Source organism: Coregonus clupeaformis, chromosome 33 (assembly GCF_020615455.1).
Source record: "Coregonus clupeaformis isolate EN_2021a chromosome 33, ASM2061545v1, whole genome shotgun sequence".
In the NCBI taxonomy this organism is placed as follows: domain Eukaryota; kingdom Metazoa; phylum Chordata; class Actinopteri; order Salmoniformes; family Salmonidae; genus Coregonus; species Coregonus clupeaformis.
In genome coordinates, this window is record NC_059224.1 from 11,280,488 (window position 1) to 11,297,604 (window position 17,117).

Here is a 17,117-nt window from a genome sequence, read left to right on the forward strand (position 1 = left end):
CAAAAAAATTCTACAGCTGCACCATCGAGAGCATCCTGACTGGTTGCATCACCGCCTGGTATGGCAACTGCTTGGCCTCCGACCGCAAGGCACTACAGAGGGTAGTGCGTACGGCCCAGTACATCACTAGGGCCAAGCTTCCTGCCATCCATGACCTCTATACCAGGCGGTGTCAGAGGAAGGCCCTCAAAATTGTCAAAGACTCCAGCCACCCTAGTCATAGACTGTTCTCTCTGCTACCGGCTAGTTGTACCGGAGTGCCAAGTCTAGGTCCAAAAGACTTCTCAACAGCTTCTACCCCCAAGCCATAAGACTCCTGAACAGCTAATCATGGCTACCCGGACTATTTGCACTGCCCCCCCACCCCATCTTTTTACGCTGCTGCTACTCTGTTAATTATTTATGCATAGTCACTTTAACTCTACCCACATGTACATATTACTTCAACTACCTCAACTAGCCGGTGCCCTCGCACATTGACTCTGCACCGGTACCCCTCTGCCTCCCTACTGTTATTTTATTTTACTTCTGCTCTTTTTTTCTCAACACTTTTTTGTTGTTGTTTTATTTTACTTTTTTATAAAAAATAAATGCACTGTTGGTTAAGGGCTGTAAGTAAGCATTTCACTGTAATGTCTGCACCTGTTGTATTCGGCGCATGTGGCCAATAACATTTGATTTGATTTGATTTGTGATCAGAAGGACAACTGGAATTGCTGGTTTTTCAGACAGAATAGCACTCTCTAGTGGTAGCAGTTGTAATGGGAGTCCCACACAAAGCGTTTAGGGAAGACCGAGGTTGGTTGTCCTCTTCTCTTCTCTCCTCTCTCTCTCTCTCCCCTCTCTCTTTTCTCCTCTCTATCCTCTCTCTCATATCTCTCCCCTCTCCCCTCTCCCCTCTCCACTCTCCCCTCCTCTCCTCTCCTCTCCTCTCCTTTCCTCTCCTCTCCTCTCCTCTCCTCTCCTCTCCTCTCCCTCTCCTCTCCTCTCCTCTCCTCTCCTCTCCTCTCCTCTCCTCTCGCTCTCCTCAGGGTCCTGCTGGCTCGTCTCAGAGCTGCCAGCCTGCCATGGAACAACACCCATACACACACACACACACTGTACATGAGACTCCACATCACACTGCATTAATCATAATCTTAATAAAATGGATGGAGAATATTCTGAAAATACAGCTGGTTTGAACCGGGAAAAGAAAGGCCAGAGGCTAAAGGGGACAGGAAGAGGAGGAGGGGGGTCATACAGAGGTCAAACCAAGAGGGTGGATGGTTACACCACAGAACTATAATGATCATTTAACCATTCTATTTATATGGCTTACACTGTGTCCAACAAGTAGGGACTAGGGACAAGTAGAGGATCCCACTTCCCCTTCAACTAGTTATATGGCACCACCTAGTGGTGAAACACACAGGTACGTTTGTCAGAGTAAATTATGATTGGTTCCTTATGATCTTGTACAAGACACAACCCTGGAGGCTACAGCTCTTGAAGACACACCTGTACTACAGTGGAAAATAAACTATTACCTGATTAATACATAATGAACACCCGTTTTCCTAAAACAGTGACTGAATACAATGTATAGTAACAATATAATTGTGAGTGTTTGTCATAGCGTTCTTAGTGCCACCATGGAAGGTTCAGTGGAGTTCTCTGCCAAACTCATAAGATCTATGTATAGGAATCTGTCTCAACTTAATCAGAATGTTCTCTGGTTTGATGTCCTGCTGGAAGAGACCATGACTGTGGGGGAGAGAATCTACATGTCAGAGAAATCAACTGAAATGACCCTTGACCTTGACACACTGCTCTCCTATGCTCATCTGTGATTACCTGTGATTACCTGTGCATGTGGTCCAGAGACTTGCAGAGCTGGTACATGTAGTTGTGGATCCTGTTCTCTGGCATGGGGTACTGTTGGGTCAGAGGTCAGGGGTTATGGTAGAAATGAAGCACAGTTTTTACACCTCAGTCACCCCTGAAAAAAACACCAGTTTACTGCTGATTCCAGCAAAGGTAAAGGCTGTGTTTCATTCCTGATAGATGTGAATGTTCCCTCCCTTTTGCCCTCTTTAATTCTGGTAGGATTGGATATGTGGAAGAAATATGACGGGAAACTAGATGGAACAACTGCTTACGACCACCAGTCTGAAATCTATGAAGGGGAGTGAATGAGGGAAGAAAGAAGGGAACAATGTTTTGGAATGAAATGCAGCCATACACTAAGAGTAGACTTAGACTACATAAACCTTCACTGACCTTTAATCAGCTCATAGATGTTCAACTCCATCAGCTCACAAGTTTTCAGACCCCTTGACTCTTTCCACATTTTGTTACATTGTTGTTTTTTCCCCCTCATCAATCTACACACAATACCCCATAATGACAAAGCAAAAACAGTTATTTCTTTGTGCAAAAACCCCCCAACTGATATCACATTTACATAAGTATTCAGACCCTTTACTCAGTACTTTGTTGAAGCACCTTTGGCAGTGATTACATTCTCGAGTCTTCTTGTGTATGACGCTACAAACTTGGCACACCTTTATTTGGGGAGTTCCTCCCATTCAAGTCCAGGCTCTGGCTGGGCCACTCAAGGACATTCAGAGACTTGTCCTGAAGCCACTCCTGCGTTGTCTTGGCTGTGTGCTTAGGGTCGTTGTCCTGTTGGAAGGTGAACGTTCGCCCCAGTCTGAGGTTCCTGAGCACTCTGGAGCAGGTTTTCAAGGATCTCTCTGTACTTTGCTCCATTCATCTTTCCCTCGATCCTGACTAGTCTCCCAGTCCCTGCCACTGAAAAACATCCCCACTGCATGATACTGCCACCATCATGCTTCACCGTAGGGATGGTGCCAAGTTTCCTCCAGACGTGACGCTTGGCATTCAGGCCAAAGAGTTCAATCTTGGCTTCATCAGACCAGAGAATCTTGTATCTCATGGTCTGAGAGTTTTTTAGGTTCCTTTTGGCAAACTCCAAGAGGGCTGTCATGTGCCTTTTACTGAGGAGTGGCTTCTGTCTGGCCACTCTACCATAAAGGCCTGATTGGTGGAGTGCTGCAGAGATGGTTGTCCTTCTGAAAGGTTCTCCCATCTCCACAGAGGAACTCTGGAGCTCTGTCAGAGTGACCATCGGGTTCTTGGTCACCTCCCTGACCAAGACCCTTCTCCCCCAATTGCTCAGTTTGGCCAGGCGGCCAGCTCTAGGAAGAGTCTTGGTGGTTCCAAACTTCTTCCATTTCAAATTGATGGAGGCCACTGTGTTCTTGGCGACCTTCAATGATGCAGAAATGTTTTGGTACCCTTCCCCAGATCTGTGCCTCGACACAATCCTGTCTCGGAGCTCTACGGACAATTCCTTCGACCTCATGGCTTGGTTTTTGCTCTGACATGCACTGTCAACTGTGACCTTATATAGACAGGTGTGTTAAGTATGCGAATAGGAAAGAAATGATAATCTTGTGAGGAGCACAGGTATGCCTTGATTTGGACAAGAGAAACAAACACACACTGTAGTGTTCCTCACATGATGATCTCATGTAGCTGTAGGATGTTGGGATGAGAACTCAGTCTCCTCATGGCCTGGAACTCCCTTAGGTTACAGACATGCCCAGAGCTGAACCACAACACAACACAACACACCACAGCACAGTCACTAACAACCATCTACACAAACATGTACATCTGTAAATGTAGAATTGTTTTATGTAAAATAAAGTTGTGTGTAAGACCCTCGATATGTTTGTATAACAAGGTGCACTTCTCTGCTGGTCTGTGAGTTACATTACCTTTCTTGAGACTGCTTTAATGTCTTACAGGCATTGTACTTTCCATCCTTTTTACATCTGGTCTTTACAAAAACTGCAAATGTCCCCTCTCCAATTTTCTTGATGATTCTGTATTTTATAAGAGATAGTACTGAGCAATTAAACAAAATGTCGTTATTTTTAAAATTTTAAACAAGTAATTGACCGACATCCAATTATTTAGTTCAGTTTGCGCACATGCACAGTATCTCTAGAGATAAATCAGATCCAGCCTGAACTGTGCGATGTAGAAGGGAGTTGTAGTTTCCAACAGGACAATATTATACATAATGTAGCGCATAAAACGTGGTAATTAACTACAATGACCAAAATCCATTGCGCATCTACTTGTACGGTCTGTGTTTCTTTTACGCCTGCTACAGAAGAGACAAGAATGTGCTATGGTCAGGGGATATAGAGAGGCAACTGCTGCTTTGCAAAGGATCTCTACCTGAAAATACATGATCTAAGTGATTGATAGTTGGTATTCAGCAGTCATAAAAGTATGGCTTATTTACTTTGAAGAACTACTAAAATAGTGATTTTGTCAGACAGCATAGGCAGCAGCTCTATAGAGATGAGATGATGACTTGGAATGAAATAATAAAGTCATCAAATGAAACACACAACAACTGAAATATTTTATGAAAGAAAAGTAATGTGAATAAATTATGGCTAATAAGTGATAAGTAGTAATGGGCAGTAACTACCATCATGGGACTTTTATTAATTGTTTTATTGTGTGTTGTTACAGCATTCAACCCAAAAATTTTAAACCGAAATCGAACACAGTGATTATTTTTTTATTATCGAACCGATGTTAAAAAGCACTAATTGCTCAGCACTAATAAGATAATGCAGAACACAATACAAAATACATTACAAGACATGAATGAAGGAAGGAAGCTAAGCAACGTTTTCACAAATAAATTACGGTTGTTGAATAGACAACATTTGTAAAAAATTATAATAATTATATATATATATATATATATATATATATATATATATATATATATATATATATACAGTGGGGAAAAAAAGTATTTAGTCAGCCACCAATTGTGCAAGTTCTCCCACTTAAAAAGATGAGAGAGGCCATTTTGTCTGTCATCAACTATGACAGACAAAATGAGAATTTTTTCCCCAGAAAATCACATTGTAGGATTTTTTATGAATTTATTTGCAAATTATGGTGGAAAATAAGTATTTGGTCAACAACAAAAGTTTCTCAATACTTTGTTATATACCCTTTGTTGGCAATGACATAGGTCAAACGTTTTCTGTAAGTCTTCACAAGGTTTTCACACACTGTTGCTGTTATTTTGGCCCATTCCTCCATGCAGATCTCCTCTAGAGCAGTGATGTTTTGGGGCTGTCGCTGGGCAACACGGACTTTCAACTCCCTCCAAAGATTTTCTATGGGGTTGAGATCTGGAGACTAGCTAGGCCACTCCAGGACCTTGAAATGCTTCTTACGAAGCCACTCCTTTGTTGCCCGGGCGGTGTGTTTGGGATCATTGTCATGCTGAAAGACCCAGCCACGTTTCATCTTCAATGCCCTTGCTGATGGAAGGAGGTTTTCACTCAAAATCTCACGATACATGGCCCCATTCATTCTTTCCTTTACACGGATCAGTCGTCCTGGTCCCTTTGCAGAAAAACAGCCCCAAAGCATGATGTTTCCACCCCCATGCTTCACAGTAGGTATGGTGTTCTTTGGATGCAACTCAGCATTCTTTGTCCTCCAAACACGACAAGTTGAGTTTTTACCAAAAAGTTCTATTTTGGTTTTATCTGACCATATGACATTCTCCCAATCATCCAAATGCACTCTAGCAAACTTCAGACGGGCCTGGACATGTACTGGCTTAAGCAGGGGGATACGTCTGGCACTGCAGGATTTGAGTCCCTGGCGGTGTAGTGTGTTACTGATGGTAGGCTTTGTTACTTTGGTCCCAGCTTTCTGCAGGTCATTCACTAGGTCCCCCCGTGTGGTTCTGGGATTTTTGCTCACCGTTCTTGTGATCATTTTGACCCCACGGGGTGAGATCTTGCGTGGAGCCCCAGATCGAGGGAGATTATCAGTGGTCTTGTATGTCTTCCATTTCCTAATAATTGCTCCCACAGTTGATTTCTTCAAACCAAGCTGCTTACCTATTGCAGATTCAGTCTTCCCAGCCTGGTGCAGGTCTACAATTTTGTTTCTGGTGTCCTTTGACAGCTCTTTGGTCTTGGCCATAGTGGAGTTTGGAGTGTGACTGTTTGAGGTTGTGGACAGGTGTCTTTTATACTAATAACAAGTTCAAACAGGTGCCATTAATACAGGTAACGAGTGGAGGACAGAGGAGCCTCTTAAAGAAGAAGTTACAGGTCTGTGAGAGCCAGAAATCTTGCTTGTTTGTAGGTGACCAAATACTTATTTTCCACCATAATTTGCAAATAAATTCATAAAAAATCCTACAATGTGATTTTCTGGAATTTTGTTTTCTCAATTTGTCTGTCATAGTTGACAGACAAATTGAGAAAATTACAGGCCTCTCTCATCTTTTTAAGTGGGAGAACTTGCACAATTGGTGGCTGACTAAATACTTTTTTCCCCCACTGTATATATATGATTATACATGAAAAACGAAAACAAATAGTAATATCTCAACCATTTTTAATAAAGGTTTTGATATTTCAGAAATAGTAGTCTGGAATATAAACCACAACATCTTACTTACCATCCATCCTTTAGACTGCTCAAGAACTCTGAAAGACATATTTCATATGGTCCCATATGGTTTATCACATCTAAAGCCCTGGGAAAATGATAACCAATTTCATTAAGACATTTGAGGTTTCATTACAACATCATCACCTGGCAACAAATGGCTATAAATGATGATCCTGTGTTAAATCATGAACACAAGTGTCTTTTTGCAAGAATATTTTGCTCTCAACGGGCCCTGCAGCATTATATTATTTCCTAATTTCGTCAGTAGGAGTCAGTATAATTCTCAATTGTCTTAGGTAACCTGCTAATGATCTGCTAAACAACATTTTGTAGAGGAAATTCCTACCGTGAAGCAGTTTTGTTTAACAAATACAAATAAATGAAGAAAGGATTGCGATGTCTTGCCAAGTCTGCACTGCAGTGTCTGCTCACAGGCACTATCCCACTACTGGAGGGCACGGGGGCGTTGGCCTGCTTCGTTTCCGACCTGGGCCAATGCACCCATCCTTAGATGACCTGGTGGTCCCGGGCTCCCCCAGGAGCACCATATCTATACCGAATTTAGTGTGGCACCGCACCAGGAGAGAAACTCAGCTGCAAGTAAAAGTGATAAAGGGAGTATGTGACGTCATTTTGAAAGAAGCTGTAGGCTACAGTCCTTTTATTTTCAATGTCAATGGGAAGAACAAGAAAGTGCTGCTGACTAGCTTGTAAGAAATTAAATAAGGTCAATGCATTCATGCTTTACCATTCATTGTCTAAGTGTACAGAACAAACACACCTGTAACGGACAATGAGTTTGAAATATAGTATTTGTATTTTGTTTATTTAAAAACAGTTTCAGAAATATATTTAAATGTTTAGAAAAAGCATTGTGCTCCTTTTAAGTCTGCAAATAAAGATTTAATAAACGAATCCAAGGAATTTCTCCATGCTGACTTCATTCACAATAGACAGAAAAAAACGAAAAGAAAACATATCTTACACAAAAATTGGCCAGTGGCTGAATCTAGTTTATGATCCCTGCAGTAGATCCCTGCACTAAAAGTTGAATTCTGTTCTGTTAATCTAGTCCACCAGCCGGCTAGAAATTTAGCCTGAGGACAAGGTTAGTGTTCTGGAGCTGAGGAAAAACGTCGCCTCAGGAACACCAATCCCTAGCATTTACATTTGTGAAAGACAACTTTGGTTATTTATAGTAGGCCATCCAAATCATGTGAATAAGGTTATATAATATATTATAACATCTTACCAAGTGCACATGGATGAGTGATATTTGGCATCAGAGAAGAAGCAAGGTTTGGGCCTGATGGTCACATTGGAAAATGGTTCAATAAAGAGAGCTGAAAAAGGGTTGCTATAGACAGAGAGGTTTGGACTTTCTCTCTTATTAGTCTATTAACTAATTACTGCCTTGTGATGTCACCAGACAGGCCAAAACTCCATCCCACCAAAACAGGCTGAAATTTCAGGCGGTCTTTTCAAACAGCTCTTACACTAAAAGGGCATTATGATCATTTTCACAATTTCACAGTATTATTACAACCTTATAGTGTGGAAATATATAAAACACCAGAAATTACTTTTTTGACTGCACTGGGCCTTTAACCATGTTTTGAGGCTATACAGTGTTTGTTTACATGTACTTTGTTTACAAACATCAGAGTAAAAGAAAGCCTATATTTTGGGTTCTGATGGGGTACGACAGTTGAACTAAGCTCATGAGGCATTGATAAGTTATATTCTTTAAGAATGAATGGGTATATATCATTAATTTATAAGTAAAACAATTGATGTAGCAACTGCAGATTGCCCCTTTAATGAACAGGAAAAAATGGGTGTTCTGTGGGTGTTCTGTGGGGCCCTGATGCCTGACAGGAATCAAAGTATGGGTACTCTCTTCTCTACCAATTCAACATTGATATCCCACACAGAAACAGATCCAACATTTAAGAAACACTGCTCTACAGGAACAGTACTAATTTCTATTCATCCAGATGGCACATGGAAGATGTACTATATCTGCACCACAGGAGGCTGCTGAGGGGAGAACGGCTCATAATAATGGCTGGAATGGAGCAAATGGAATGACATTAAACACATGGAAACCATGTGTTTGATGTATCTGATACCATTCCACCAATTCCACTCCAGTCATTACCTTTAGCCCATCCTCCATAATTAAGGTGCCACCAAACTCCTGTGATCTGCACACATCACACAGATGGGAATGTTTTTTACCTGGGACCGTGGAGATGACTTCACCATCATCATAATCATACTAATTATAAGTGCCTGTGTTTTCAGTATCTAATTCACAAGGAGTAGAACATACTTTATAGTTTTTTTTCAATAAGTCATTATCAGACACATACAGTACAGTTTAAAGTTTAAAGTTTTAATGTCATGTGCACTAGCACAGTCAAATACCTTTCTTGCAAGCTATAAACCCAACAATGTAGTGATCAATATCAATGTTGTACTAAAAAATAACAACGGTAGAACAAAAACACATGAGAAATAAAAATAAGAAATAAGAAGAACAGGAGAAAGTAAGAAGCTACAGTATCATACGAAATGGATGATGAACATCCACAAATGAATACATACCATACGGAACGGAACATTTCATAATAAATGGTGTGTCTCAGATTGACGTACAATACGTTACGAATTGCAATTCGTATAATATGTTACGAATTTGCAAAACGTACAATATGTTATGAATTTGCAAAACGTATGATATGTTACGAATTCCAATTTGTTGTGGCTAATGTTAGCTAGGTGGCTAAATGGCTAACACTAACGTTAGCTAGCTGTTTATGTTACACCCCTGAAAAAGGGAAGAAATAATCACGAACGTGACGCAGTTATGTTTCCTCACTGACAAATTTAGTGTAATGATTTTACAAAAATACCACATTTTACAGAACAACAGATCTACAGGAACCAGAGTTTTGTAGGGTACAAAGCTTATTCAAGTCACAACAGCATAAACTGTAATTCACTAAAACATATACAAATGTTTCAATATAACTGTCAAACACAAAGTAGCTTTAGCTCAGTAACCCATAACTACATTTATCAACCATGTCAACAAAGTATTCGAAACACATTATACAAATAACCCCAAATATTATTATTAACAACGCACATGTTCATTCACAATTAGCATAAAATGGCAGCTACTCTCAGTACGAAGCTATCGCTGCAACCAAGCAGATTACAGTCACACACGCACCTAATAACTCTCTTCAACTTAACTCTAACTTCCTCAAGATGTTACTAACACATACCTTAAACTCTCTTCACAGGTTAGCAAGTTATTACATTCAAATTAACTCGTTTCATATCAATAACGTACCTGAAAAAGGGGGAGAAATAATCACGAACGTGACGCAGTTATGTTTCCTCACTGACAAATTTAGTGTAATGAGAAAAAGACCGCGATTCCCCCAGGAAGTTGGGTGGAGACCAGAGCAATCGATCTCAGGCTCATAGATTAAGAGCATTTAGTAGATCACAGATGAACACTTTTACCCTTAAATTAGGCACCACAAAATAAAGTAGTCAATATAACATTTACACATTCCTCTTACAATATTAACCCTTTGACTCTTGACGGATTTTAAACACATTTATGCATTTTATCAATCTCTATGAACTAGTACTGGATGCATAATCTTTTTAACCTTAGATATTTTAAGATCCTTACATACCATGAACTTACTAATACTTTTTAGTGTATAACAGGCTATGAATATGTCCTTTAACCTGTCACACTCTCCCCGACAAAATAAATGTTGTCCCAACATTACCAACATTATCTTCTTAAACAGTCTATAAGCACTGGACGTAGAAAATCCTCTTCTGTAAGCTAGTCCTTGAGCAGAGGTCAAAGTTCACAGTTCAAATAGAACCAAGAAGTTATATTCACAGTCCATATCTGTTGACCAGCTGTATAAACAGTCCATAAGCAGTCTTTTCTCATACTATTGTCAACAGTCCATCAGTTTTAATGATCTATATGCATAGTCTGCTAATTGTCTTGTGAAAGTCTGTGAAATCAGTCAGTAGTCCATGGTCAAACATGTCAACTCTGTCTGTGGCCTCAAGTTTGCTGAAGTCCATACATGTAGGGTGGCTGAAGGTAATATCCCTGTAGTGATGGCAGCCATGGAACCAGTCCTGGTGCAGGGTAGACAGGGAACAACTGTGGCTGTGGCTGGATACTGTAGCAGGAAGGGATACCAAGCTGATCATAGGTGATACGTCTTGGAGGGTGTCTCTCTCTTTGTGGCAGCTGGTAAGCTGGTTCCTCAGGTTCAGCAGCAGCAGTTAATGAAGGAAAGGCACTTAGTGGACGACCATCAGGCACATTTTCAGCAGGCAAGTTCATCTCCTCAGCAGGTAGTTCTTTAACTGTTGTTTTCTCCTCCAGCTGATTTTCAACAAGCGGCTGTGCTGGTAGCATATCAGGAACTGGCACCGCAACTGTTTGTTTCACTGGTGGGGGCCTGTTTTCCGACTCTCTCGCTGGTTCAGCATACCTCTCAGGTACTGTAGGAGATGTGGGGACCTGTAGCGGCTCATGATGAAGGTCATATTCATCCCCGCTGTCTTCATCAGAATCTAGAGGCTGTGATCCAGGCTGATGTCTCTTCTTCTTACTTTTGTCATCTTTAGTCATTTCTGGTTGTCTCTCAAAAGGTAAGTAGTCACAGGACATGAGCAGGTTTCTGTGCAGGACCCTGGAGCGTCCCCTACCCTTTTCTTGTCTCAACTCATAAATCGGCAGGTCTGAACCCATTTGTCTCACTACTGTGTGAATTTGATCTTCCCAATAGTTACGGAGTTTGCCTGGTCCTCCTCTTGGTGTCAGGTTTTTAATCAGAACTCGCTCGCCAGGCTGTAGCACTGAACTCCTAACTTTAGTGTCATAGTACTTTTTACTTCTTTCAGCAGCTTTCTGAGCATTTTCATTTGCAATGGCGTATGCTTCTTCCATTCCTCGTTTCCAGTTCTCCACGTAGTCTCGCTGGTTACTGGAACCTGCCTCTGTGCACAATCCAAAGAACATATCAACTGGAAGCCTGGGTGATCTCCCAAACAGAAGATAAAATGGTGAATAGCCAGTCACTTCGCAACGGGTGCAGTTATAGGCATAAACCAGTTTGTTTAGAGACTCCTTCCAGTTTGACTTTTGTGTCTCAGTTAGTGTCTTTAGCATTTGCAACAATGTTCTGTTCATTCGTTCCACTTGACCGTTCCCCATCGGGTGGTAGGGTGTTGTTCTGGACCCCGCCATGCCACTGAGTTTCTTTAACTGATGGAACAACTGATTTTCGAATTCTCCCCCTTGGTCATGGTGGATGCGGGAGGGGAACCCAAACTTCAGGGCAAAGTCATTGAAGATGAGATTTGCAGCAGTTTTTCCTGACTTTGATGTGGTGGCGTAGGCTTGAGTGTAACGTGTAAAATGATCAACAATCACGAGGATGTACTCATATCCCCCCTTTGCATCTGTCGAGATGGAGGAAATCTATACATACCAGTTCAAATGGCTGTGTTGTCACAATGTTTGTCAGAGGAGCTCTTGTTTCATGGCCTGGCTTTTTCTGCTTGACACAGCTACAAGTTTTAGTCACATAGTGCTCAATGTCAGATTGCATATAAGGCCAGAAGAAGCGGTCACGTACTAGTGATACAGTGCGGTCAGTACCTTGGTGTCCCATGTTATTGTGCAACTCTTCCATCACTTTACCTTTGTACTGCTCTGGTAGAACTAACTGCTTGCGGGCTGTAGTGATTCTGTAAAGAATACCATCACTGTCGATTGTCAATTTGTCCCATTCTCTGAATAGGCATTTTGTCTTTGGACTGAATTCCTTTTGCTCTTTAACTGGCGGTTTGGAACCAGACAGCTTGAAATCGAGCACAGGACGGATGACCGGATCAGACTCTTGTGCCTCTCTTATCCCCTCTTTTGGGATCGAGCTGATTGTTGCTGTAGTTGTCTCACCTTCAGCTGATACTGACATAGATGCAGCTGAAATTGACCAAGGCACAAAAGGCTCTTTCTGTACCTCTACTGCTTGTATAGTGGCGGCAATGGTGTCTGGTGGAAGCTCCTCAGAACATTCTCTCATCAGTGACTCTACATCCAGTGGCATCCTCGACAAAGCATCTGCATCACCGTTCTCTCTGCCTGGCCTGTACTTTATTGTAAAGTGGAAATCAGCCAATTCTGCAACCCACCTGGAAGTGGTTGCGTTCAGTTTTGCAGTAGACAGAATGTAGCTGAGCGGGTTGTTATCACTGTATACAGTGAAGGTCGGAGCATAGTACAAATAATCATGGAACTTATCAGTGATTGCCCATTTCAGAGCTAGAAATTCTAGCTTGCCAGAGTGGTAGTGATAGTTCTTCTCAGCTGCTGTTAAGGTTCGAGAGCCATAAGCAATGACCCTAAGCTTCCCATCTTGCTCTTGATAAAGAACTGCTCCCAAGCCTTGATGTGACGCATCAGTGTGTACAACAAATGGCTGAGTGAAGTCAGGGAAACCTAAGACTGGTGGGTGAAGCAGACACTCAATCAGCTGTTCAAGTGCCTGTTGATGCTGGTCAGTCCACAGGATTGGCTTGTTTGAGGGCACCACATGACTTACTTTCTTTGTTTTTGCTTTCCGTGGGTGGTCAGGTATTTTCTCTGAATCTGCTTTCAGGAGGTCATACAGACAGCTGGCCCTCCTAGAAAAGTCTTTGATGTACTGTCTGTAGTAAGTGAGTAAACCAAGCATTTTTCTGAGCTGGCCCACAGTCTGTGGTCTGATCTCTTTCAATGCTCTTACTGCTTCAAAATCGGCTGGGTCAACTTTGCTGCCGTCTGCAGACACTATTCTGCCCAAATAACGGACCTGGGGTTTAAAGAGATCACACTTACTTGGCTTGAGTTTGATGCCATACTCTCTGAGACGCTGCAAAACCTTTTGCACATCATTCACATGGCTGTCGAAAGTTTTACTGAAAACTAGCGTGTCGTCCAGATAAGGAATGCAGATGTTGTCCCGGAGCCCTTCCAAACATTCCTCCATACAACGCTGAAAAGCTGCAGGAGCGTTCATGAGGCCGAATGGCATACGTATCCACTCATATAGTCCCCATGGGGTCACAAATGCTGTCAGTGATCTGCTTTCTTCAGAGATGAACCCTTGGTGATATGCTTTTCCCTGATCTAAAAGGGAGAACCAGGAATTACCACCTAAACTGTCCATGATGTCCTGGACCCGAGGGATGGGCTGGCGGTCGGGATGTGTCTTTCTGTTCAGGTCTCTGTAATCTATACACAACCGGAGGGTCCCGTCCTTCTTCCTAACGCACACGACAGGTGAAGAATATGAAGAGTTTGACTTCCTAACCCAACCCTGGGCTATGAGGTCATGAAGGTAACCCTTCATCTCCTGATACAGTGGCCTGGGCACTGACATGTATGTGCGCTTGACTGGTTCAGAGTCCTTTAGAGAAATAGTCATTTTCAATCGTTCAATGCAGCCAATGTCATTGTCTGATCTGGAGAAGGAGTGACACTCTTCTCTAAGCATTTTCCTAACAACCTCTCTCTGTTCTTCGGTTAGGTGACTTAAACCTACTGGTGGATCCCACTGTTCAGTAGCAGTACATGGAGTTTGAACACTAGTGTGATTCACTGTGGCTGGGGTGACAGCTTTTTCAAAGACTTGGGCAGGTAACACAGTCATAATGGTTTGTACTGTACCGATTATGGTGCGTCCTAGCAGGGCAATGTCGTGGTCAGTGGGGTTAGAGACATCAAGCATGACAACTGGAAAAACACCTTTCTTAACTCTGACTAGTGTGTCAAAGAACTCAAGTTCATCTGGCCACTGCGGGTTCAGGTCTGGCTGGAAAAGCATTGTCATGTCATCTTTGAAAGGCTGGGAAGCTACCCGGCACTCAATCTGAATGCTACTGTGTTTTGGTACAGCAACCTTCTCTTTCTTGGTCTTCACTGCGTATTCATCTGTCTGTTCTGCGCTAACAGCCTGTATAAAAGCCCTCACCTTATTTCTTTTGAGGCTTGGGAAAGCTTTTTTCACTGTACTGTACCGTTTAGTCTTTTCGGTCATTGTCAGGATGTGCTCAATAACATTGAAACCTATGATGGGATGAGATAGGTGACAGCCTTTCATTACCAGCACTGGGATGATCAGTTCCTTCGTTTGGTCAGTTTCAGAGGCTAGCCGAAAAGTTGTTTCAATCCATCCCAGGTACGGCATTTCAGTCCCATTTGCTGCCGTCAATCTTAGATCATCAGGTGAGTCCAGAATTTCTGAAACATCCCTCAGCCTTGCGTTTGGGAGAGATTCCGCTTTCCATCGTTCATCAATGACCGATACCTGAGAGCCTGTGTCCCATAGAGCTTGGAGGTGGTGGCGATTCAGGTGACACTCAACAAGGCACTGTCTACCGACTAGCGAGGTGACCTTATGGGGGTGGCAACCTTGAGCTAGGGATGGTAAAGAGTGGGCATTTTCTTCTGTACAGGAAAGCTTTTCACAGGTAGAGTCCATTTTCAGGTGAGTGCATTTTTCCTTATGTTTAGTCCAATGTTGGTTTTGACATCCTTTGGAACAGTACAGTGTCTCTTTACATGATGAACATTGTTTCAGGTTCTCAAATGAATCTTCTCTGGCACAATTTGCACATTTCTGGGACTTTTTGGTAGCTACGGTTAACACTTGTCCCTCAGCGGTAACCCTTCCCCGTTTAAAGGGGCCTCTTTGGATGGTCTGACTCCCGGATTTTACATCCAGCTTGAAAATGTTCTCCACTCCCACATCGGAAGCAGTGTGTGCAGCGTGCATCTGTTCTGGCCTGCTGGCAGACAAAACACCTCCTTGGAGCTTGAGCAGAGCGGTTGGTATACAGGTTAGGTGCATATTGATACTGCGCAGGGTCAGGTGCTTGGGGCTGACTGTAGTTGCTGTAATACTGCTGCTGGGAAACAGGTGGCTGGGGTTCCCTATCTGGCCTCCTAACTGGAAGTGGGGCATGGGCATAAGGCGATGACTGAAACATAGGCTGCTGTAATGTCTCCTTAATCTGAGCAATCTCGGCACTGAGACCTTTTAGGGAAGCTACACCTGTCTTAAGTTCAGCTAACTCTGTTAATAGTTCTGCGGGTATCTTAGCTTTGGCTTCCTTCACAGGACACTTTGCAGATGGTGTATCTTCTAACTGGACTACACTTACAGTTGTAGCAGGCTGTGGGGCATTAAAACGCTTTTTGTTTCGTCTTTCTAACTCATTAGCACAAGCAATGTTAAGCTTCTCTAGCAAAACCTCATCTGATGTTTCGCTATCAAGCAGGAGAGGCTGCATGTCTATCCTGATACTGTCACTCTGGAGACCTGTAAGGACTGTGTGTAAACACATGCGCTGGACTAGAGCAGGGTCATACTTAAGCCCTGATTCTGACTCCTGGGACGCAAATAGTACTTTCTGCCTCAAATCTAAGACGCGCATCAGGAAGCTTTGAGGGGTCTCCTTGCTATGCTGTGCTTCTGAAGCTAGCTGTTTGTAAAGCTCTGTTGCACTCTTCTCTTGGAAGTGGGAACGCAGGATGCATCTAAGTGTGGGAAGAGTTAGCTGGGGTTTACCTTCCAAGTAGCTGCGTAGCTGTGAGCCTGGAGAAATAGCCCTGATTACTGCGTCTACTATTTCTACCTCAGGATAGCCTCTGTTAAGTCCATTCTCAATCTGATGGGCAAGGCTGGAAAAAGTCAGTTTATCTTTCTGGCCCGGTTCACCTATCTGACCAGAAATTTTTAACTCTTTGCGCCAGTATGAGCCGGGCTGTGCACTGGGTGAGAGCTGCATGCTCCTCTGAAGATGGGCAGGGGGTTGGGGCTGGCGCAGAGAATCACTGGCTTGGTCTGCAGTACTCTGCTCAGTTCCCACCCCTTGTTGTGGGGTTACAGTTCTCAGTCCCTCTATTCTGTGATGTGTTCTGGCTGTTTCAATATCATGGTCAGTTTGCCCTGTCTTGCTATCTATGCCACTGATCATCTCTGTCATTTTGTCTTTAAGTAACAATAATTCCGACATGCCGCCATCTTCTAACTCTGCAACTTCCTCTCTTTCAAGGAACATCATAATGTGAGTCATCAGTGATATGCGGGATTTGTCTTGAACATCTCTTCTCTGTTCGCCTGATATGTCAAGGAAATCACATACGTCTAGTAACTTGTCTTTAGTCAGGGTGTGCAATTCTCCTACTACCTCTTCCTGTAGTTCTTCCAAGGCGGTTGTCATGTTGACAGGACAGGAGGAACCTTTACTGTGCAGGAGTTGACTCTGAATTAGGTGGTCCTTACTGTCTCTGATGGTCTCTCAACGGCCTCAGTCGACACGTGACTTAACCCCCAACTTCCAGCTCCCCTCGAACAGCAACACTTTCCTCACTGCAGCCTGCCTGGGTTGTTATGTAGGGATTTAGCTGGCTCGGAATTCAGCGACCAGGATGTGGAAGCCGGACATCTGAGCAGCAATCTCAGCGGAGCCTCCAAAATGTT

General features: G+C 42.8%; 1 pseudogene; it reads right to left on the minus strand.

The window, feature by feature from the left end:
• LOC121548673 overlaps positions 1-6,539 on the minus strand; it is an 89,632-nt pseudogene extending 83,093 nt beyond the window's left edge.
• Between the last annotated feature and the right edge of the window lie 10,578 nt (positions 6,540-17,117).